Source organism: Pteropus alecto, unplaced genomic scaffold, assembly GCF_000325575.1.
Source record: "Pteropus alecto unplaced genomic scaffold, ASM32557v1 scaffold86, whole genome shotgun sequence".
Classification (NCBI taxonomy): Eukaryota; Metazoa; Chordata; class Mammalia; order Chiroptera; family Pteropodidae; genus Pteropus; species Pteropus alecto.
The window spans coordinates 23,643,789-23,651,731 of NW_006442109.1; the positions used below are offsets into that span (position 1 = coordinate 23,643,789).

The following is a 7,943-nucleotide window of genomic DNA, read 5'->3' on the forward strand; positions in this document are numbered from 1 at the left end:
TACTAAAGATCAAAACCTAGGGGTGGGAGACTCAGAGGGAGGAGCTTCTAGGCATGAGGCATAGAGGCTGTTGGAGCTCTCCACACAGACATCCTCATATGCCACAGTTGGTAGCTGATTAGTCCTTTGCAGGCAGCAGTGTCTCTGCTGGCCTCTGCTCACTGCTCATTGCACAAATTAGTGAAAATGAGTCGCAGCGTGTGCAAGCAAGTGGGGCTGATGAAATCTGCAGAGGTCAGCTTGCTGAGAAATCATTTCAAAAGAAAACAGGAACTTCCAACAGATGGAAGAGCAGGAAGCTGATAAAGATGTTTCAGGGGAAAGGGAAAGGTGAAGTGGAAAAAGAACCAAGCTTCTCAGCTCAGAACAAGAGAGCGCTTAATGAATAGCACTAGAAAGGCAGCAAATATTTTGGGGTTTTTTGTTTGTTTGTTTGTTTTGTTTTCCAAATCTATTTAAAAGCACCTTTCACACACTGCTAAACATGCACTGGTTTTTCTATTCTTTTGATACAACTGCTGTTACCTCTTGGGGACCTCATGTGGAAGCTGGCAGTTGCCTATTCTAATTTGTTGGAAAACAAATCCTGCTACTTTGGTCTTAAACCATTTTGTGAAGTTCCTTGGAATTATTAACATTTAAAAAGCATTTAAAGGCCCAGCCAAAAATGAAATTGGGTATATGAAATAACTGAGCCTATTATAAATGAAACTGTGAAAATATACTCTATGTGTGTGTGTGTGTGTGTGTGTGCGCGCGCGCGCGCGCGTGTGCGCGTGCACGTGCTTCATGGGAACAGGAGCTTGAACTTAGGTCATAAGATCCATAGAGATGATTCTGAAAACAAAAGTAAAATGTTATGAGAAATTTAAAGTGTGCTAAAATTTCTTAGCATGCAAGAGACCATTCAGTATAGCTTGGTAGGTAAAAGTTCTGTCTCTAGAATCAAACAGAGCAGAGTGTGAGTACCAAGCTTAACCCCTAGGTCTGTAGACTGGACAACTGGTTAACTTCTCTGCACCTCAATTTTCATTATCTTATAAGATAGAGATAACTACAATATTGAACTCATGGCTCTTGTGTGATAAAACAAGTAAAGCATTTAGCTCATTTTCTAACACAAGGAAAGCACTCAATAAATTATTATAGTGTTGTGAGTTCTGAGCCTCTTCCAGTGCCAGATGTGAAAATAATAAAAGCCTGATCTCAAAGAGGAAGAGTATGCCTCCTTAAGAAATGTCAATACTGACAACTTTAAAAGTCAACTATAAGCCAGGGTATCGGAGGCGTTAGAGACTAATTATGCCCATTCCCCTCTGCATGGGAGGCACTATTACCTGACATCCTACCATATCTTCCATGAGTGCCATCTGAGCTAATGAGTCACCAGGATGAATCAAAAACTGCTAGAAGCCCTTGCCCACAACTCTCCTCAGATGAGCTGAGTCATAAATGAAGAGATTAGGACCTTGCCTCTTTGACCTTAGGGAATCAAGATCTTCCATTTCCCAGGAAACGGAATCAATTTAAGATTACTTAGTTGAATCAGAGCTGTTGAATACCAGGGGACTGAGAAAAAATTCTCTGTCTCCTCAAGCACAGATGGTAGGTTGTCTTCAGGATCATTTTAAGAGATAAAAATTAGAACCAGGCGAATGTCATCTGTCATCACCAAATAGTACTACAACAAGGAAGAGTTAAGTACAAACAGAGGGCTGTCCTTTTGATCACATGCTTTTCTCATGTCCCATCTAGCAAACTGTGGGCTCTCTGAGGACAGAAACCATGTCTTAGGCATGTCTGTATTTTACCTGGGCAGTTGAGCAGCACTTAAAGGGGTCTCATAACAGCTCTATAAATGTTGACATGGTTTATACTTTCAAAGAAGTCTCCATTAGCATAAAATGCCTCAGTGAGCCAATCATCACATAATCATTTATTTCTAAGAGAGTTTATCTAATAATACTATTCCAGTGCCTCTTTTGCTATGTTAATCTAGTAATGTTATATCGAGAGCAAGCAGCAGTAATTTATCAACTCTTCTCTCTTTATTTCATCAACTATTCCCTTACTAAGGAAAAAAGCAGTACAAAATATTCTCAGGACATTTACAAGGTCTTATTCACACGCTTGTCTTCTCTAAACTCAAGCATAGTCTCTGGCTCAGATCAAACATTTAATACCTCTTCACTGAATGAATTAACAGAGAGGGGCCAAGCAGGACAAAGATTTATAAGAGGAGTTAGCCCGTATGTTCCTCACTGTCTCATTAGGTATGCCTCAGGAGGTTTCTTCACAATGGCTATAAGTTTATTGTAAAATGTTGAGGTTTATAATTCAGTTTTCCCCTAATTTAACATTAATATCACATTACTTATCATTTACATAAAATTATATGCTTTATCTTTTTAAAGGTGGTTATAACTATTATGTTGTCTTTCCTCTGCTAAAAAAAAAAAATTATTTACAATAAACTCCATGACACCCTCTTTGATAGACCGCTTTGAAATCTTCCAAAAAGGCCCCAATTCACCCCTATTAGAGAAAGATCACCTTCCCAGTGACTTTTATTGGAGCATCTCCAAGGCCACAGGTGTGGCTAGTGTGTCCCTGAGCCTGGGCATGGATTCGATTGGTTTTAGGAACTATCATATAGGTGTCACTCCAGATTTGAGTAAGAATAACAACACAGAATGGGGCCTTTAGTTCGGGTGATTCATGGATGGGCTCAAAAATAGAAATTGCACTTATTTGCTGTTTCCAGTAATGAGCAAAGCCACGAATACGATACTACTTCTTTGACTGCCCAAGTCTTTGGTAGAACCCATGAATGTGCTCTAAAATGGTACATTTTGGAGACTGTAAATCCACCGTAATCCATTGTAATTTTTACCATGTAGACATAGTCTAGATTCTCTGTTACAATAAGGTTTATACCAGATGTTCAAAGTGTAAAATCTACTAAAAGAATGTTTGGCCCTGAGCCCAGCAGGCTGGTAGCTTCAGCCTGGCTTAATTCACAGTTTTACATTTCTGTTATGTTTCTGGGCCACAAAGATGTTTAACTTGTTTTTTCACTGCATTTTATTTATATCATCACTAGGGATTAGAGTCATGGGTGATATATAATAACTTTCAGCTATTTTGACCACAAGTTCTAGAGTCACTTTCAATTTACTCCTAAATCCAGTCATCTTTGAGCCTGCCTTCATAATTTTATTACAATTACAGAAATATTGCAATACAATATTTCTCTATTAACTGATCTTTATTTAACTGACTTAACATATCATTCATCTCTATGTATAATGAGACCCTCTATGTGCTGAATTTTCTTATTCAGCAGGTTATCATTAATAAGCTCATATACTTCTACTCTCATAAAATGAATTGACTGCTTTCCAATAGTCACTTATATGTTCCTAATATATGTTCCTAAACTCACTAATATAGTTGTTTTTATTACAGCATATAATTGAATCAAAATAAATTAACCAATTAAATATGAATATGAGCATAAAGAGAATTGTTATTAGGGAAATTACATAGATGTTTTGTAAAGGTGTGTCTCAAAAAATCAGGTTTCAAATTTTGTGTAGATGAGATAATTATAAACATTTGGAAGAGGAGAATGAGCACCACAGCAGGAGAGTATACTCAGATGGGTTAGCAAATGTTTCAGGGTTCCATTCTTGCTTCTAAGGAACTGAACTGGGAACTGAGAATGATACATGTGCATGTGGTTAATGCAAGAGAGTCATTATAAAGAAGAAAGAATCAACAGAATCTGACTCTAAGAAAACACACTGTCTTTATGTTGAAAAAACTGTGACCAAGTGTACATTTATAAGCTTTATGTTAAATGTTTAAGGTGTATGTGTTCCATATTTTATGATTTCTATTTTTAATGTTCTTTTTTTGATTAACCAACCAGTATATGTCAGGTGAAAGGGCTTCTACTATGTTTCTAAATGTGCTATTTATTCAGGATAAGAAAAAAATCCTTGTTCTCTGTTCAAAATTTTCCATTTATGTCTCTAGTTGTGAAAGCTATTTATCTCATTTAAAAATTTTCTCCCTTACTCTTTTATCAAAATTGTATTCAAAATTCACCTCTTCTTTGAAGGCTTATCTATTAAGTCCATTTGTCTTTAAGTACCTTTATTTTATATCTCTTTATCACTTAGGGTCTTACTCTATCCCATTTCAATTGCTTCCTCTCTCTATCTCTCTGTCTCTCTCTCTCCCTCTTGCCAAGTATTAAAGCTTTTCTTATTTGTTAGGCTGGTTTTCCTAAATAGATTATAAATTTTTCCAAAGCAAGGTCTGCTTCTTCTGTGTTTGGAACGTTCCGTGCTTTTGATAGAACGCTCTATAGAGTGAGGTTACTCAATATATCTTAACTGACCTATCATTTTAGACATTTAATCGAGTGAATTAAATAAATGATTTCATATACACCAATATTTTCTTCTTGCAAATCACAGTTTTGAGAAAGACATAAGCAATTTCTCCAAGTACATTTGCACTCTAAAAACTGTGGAAATTTGGTCAGAGAAATATAAAAGATTTGGATTAAGTTATTAGCAAGATAATATGAACGAGGTCTTTATCACAGTTAACTGTCAATGGAGGCTTTATACATTCAAAGGTTCATAGCTGAGTTGCTAATTATATTCCAGGCTACAGCAGTTATAGAACCAGAAAGAATTTTCCAACATAATACCACTCTCCCTGTCTCTGTTTTAAAACAAAGTCTCCTCTTGTAGGAGGAGGGAAAAAATTCCATGAGAAAATGTCTTCTGATAGACCTCTTGCCAGATGACTACAAACTGCTTACCTTGACTATCAAGATTAATGTGGCTTCCACAATGTCCAGTTTATGTCTAGATGATATACACACACACACACACACACACAAATATATGTGTATGTGTGTATATATATGTGTATTTATGTATGTGTGTATATATATCTATATATTCTGGAACTAGCCCAGTGAGTAGTAGCTCATTAAATTCTGTGATGTCAGAACATAGCATAATACTAACAGACCTTTGTCATTTCTAGTAATCCCATTTTATAGATTATAAAATTGATTAAGTCAAGACTAGATTCATTTAGCAGAATCTTATTTTCCCAAGCCATAATATATTATGGAGTGAATGACAGCATCTGGTGGAAAATAATGTATTTAGGTGAGTTTTATGCAATTCATTGTCCTAACTGAAATAAGAAAGGCAGTAAGAAGTCTCTCTTAGAAGTGGGCATCAAGCTTGAGGGAGATAGACTATTCAGAGAAATTTTAGATTATCATGACAATTCTTAGATTGGGAGGAGAGCCAGGATTTACCTAAGTTTTAAAAGATATGCAAAGCACACTTCCCGGTGATATTGCACCAAACAGCTGGCCAAACATTTGCTCAGGAAGACCTTTTGATCTTTTCGCATTGAGAACATGAGTCTGATTTTTAAAAGGGAAGCAGAGGAATACAGCATTTATTTCAAACACAGTTCTTTTGGTGGCCACCCTTGCTGGAGGCATTCTACTGCTAGAAAGAAGAGAACTGTGCTTCTATTTATCACCCTATCTAGATACCTTCAAACTATTTTCATGAGAGCTGGGCAAAGTGCTGACACCTGCCCAGGTTAAGAACCAGCCCACCAGTATTGCATGGGATGGCCTTGATCCAGGTAAACTCTACACCTTGGTCTTGACAAACCTGGATGCTCCCAGCAGGAAGAACCCCAAATACAGGAATGGCACCATTTTCTGGTGTTCAACATGAAGGCCAATGACATCAGCAGTCATACTCTCTGAGTATGGGCTCTGGGCCTTCCAAGGGCACAGGCCTTCCCCATTGTCTGGCTGGTTTATGAGCAGGACAGACCACTGAAATGTGAGAAGCCCATTCTCAGCAACCGATCTGGAAGCCACCATGGCAAATTCAAGGTGGCATCTTTCCATGAAAAGTACAAGTTCAGGCTCCCGGTGGCTGGCACACGTTACCAAGTGGAATGGGAGGGCTATGTGCCCAAACTCTGTGAACAGCTGTCTGGGAAGCAGGTGAAAGCTCGGAGACAGAAATCTCCCCAGTGGTCTCAAGCAGTGTTCTCAAGTTCAGTGATGCATGTAGATTTCTTCTCTTCGTTGTTCCCACTCTCACAGGTGAGACCTCAGCAGATGGTGGTTTAGAATGACTTTTCCTTCTGCCTAGCTTTTACAGTTGTACAGGGTTACACACCTGGTTTATGTTTTGATCAAATTTGAACTCTATTTTGGAGGATATTTTGGTACTATTTCAGGGTCATCAGATTGTTAATATAGGGAGTAGCAACCCAGAATTCAAAGAAGAAAACATTTAGGTAAGAAGAACAGATCTACAATAATAGAGCAGAGCATCAAAAACCTTTAAGGGAGGTTAAAAAAAGAAAAGATTCATTGCTTCTGCCTTTGTGAATTCGAGTCCAGAATTGCGCATGACCCTGCTCTCTGGAATATGTTTCCATGGCCATGTCTCTCACCAAACAACCAGAGATCTGCATGCCTACTAATCCCCAATATGGTACATCTTGAATTGGTTACTATGTGTCAGTGCCCTGCTCTGGCTCCTTTAAAGAGCAGTACTGGAAAAAAGCAATAGGAGAGTAGCTTTCTTGTTGAGGCATGACAGTCTAGATGAGCTGCAGAGCTTGGTGAGAGGTTATCAGAAATCCTTAGGTCTGTGCCTGTTAAACTAATCATTCTTCTTTGGTATAAGAGAAGCTGACCTGGAGTTGTTAAATGTGGTGTTAACTCTGCTATTTACTTATAGTTGAATAAACATAAAGCTATTATGTAGACAAAAAAAAAAAAACTATTTTCAAAGTTCAAGTATGTGTTTTTAAGCATTTTCTCCATTAAGGACATTTCCAGTTGATACATTCAACTGAAAGTGACCAGGAGATATAAACTTTCATCTAGACACTTTATTATAAACATGTCAGAGTCTCAGCAAGCAGAGAGGTTTCTCAAAAATCAGTCTGGAAGGACAACACTGTCTTGCCAAAAGGAAATTAAGAATCAGTAGCTTTGTGATTTCCCTCTACTCCCCTCACCAGCCACAGACAACTTGATTTTTCCCTCAGACTCTTACGGGAGGGGTTAGAGGTCACCTATAAGACTACAGTTACTTCCTGGACTCCTGATAACTTTTCTAGTTCTACCCCCGAGCACGTTCCCACTTCAGACTCAGCCACTCCTTCCCGGTCTGACTTTGGAATCGACTCCATACTAGTTAGGATGGTAGGACATCTTCTGACAACTTGGGATGTTCCCATTTACTGAGGACTGCTTTTCACTCTTTGAGGCTTTATTTTCCACATACCTTTCGCTGCTTCCCTGTGAGGACTCATAGGTTCATAGGCTCTGATCCTTAGGTCTCCATGAAGCGGCTTTTCCCTCCACCTAAGCATTGCCCTCTATTTCTCATTCTTGTGGCCCAGGAGGAGCTCAGCAATGACAGACCTAAGTTACTATTTCCATATGATTGCATTACTAGGAATTACTGAATTTCCCCATGAGGCCACTGTACCTATTTCCTGATAGTTCCAAAGGTGACAGCTAATCCCTGACATCATTTCATGTTATTAAGATACAAATTTATTATCACTAAATAAATTATATATTTGATTCAAAATTCAGGCTAAATGGAAAAATTAGATTATTACCACCATCCAGCACAGATTTTATTATTAATTTGTTCATTTGAAATTTAATAAATTCTAGGCAGGTCAAATAAATTATTTAAAATTGTATTCTGCCTTCAGACACAAATCTAACATATCTTTAGGCATTCAATTAGTTATCATATATAGCTAGCTTCTTTAGAAGTCAAGATGATGTCTGGCAAATAATTATGGGGGGAAACAGAGTCACTGATTATCTGCTATCAGGCACCAAT

The 7,943-nt window shown here is 37.8% G+C and overlaps 1 pseudogene; it reads left to right on the forward strand.

The window, feature by feature from the left end:
• The window catches only part of LOC102880615, a 75,078-nt pseudogene extending 68,882 nt beyond the window's left edge, over window positions 1-6,196 (forward strand).
• The last annotated feature ends 1,747 nt before the right edge of the window (window positions 6,197-7,943 follow it).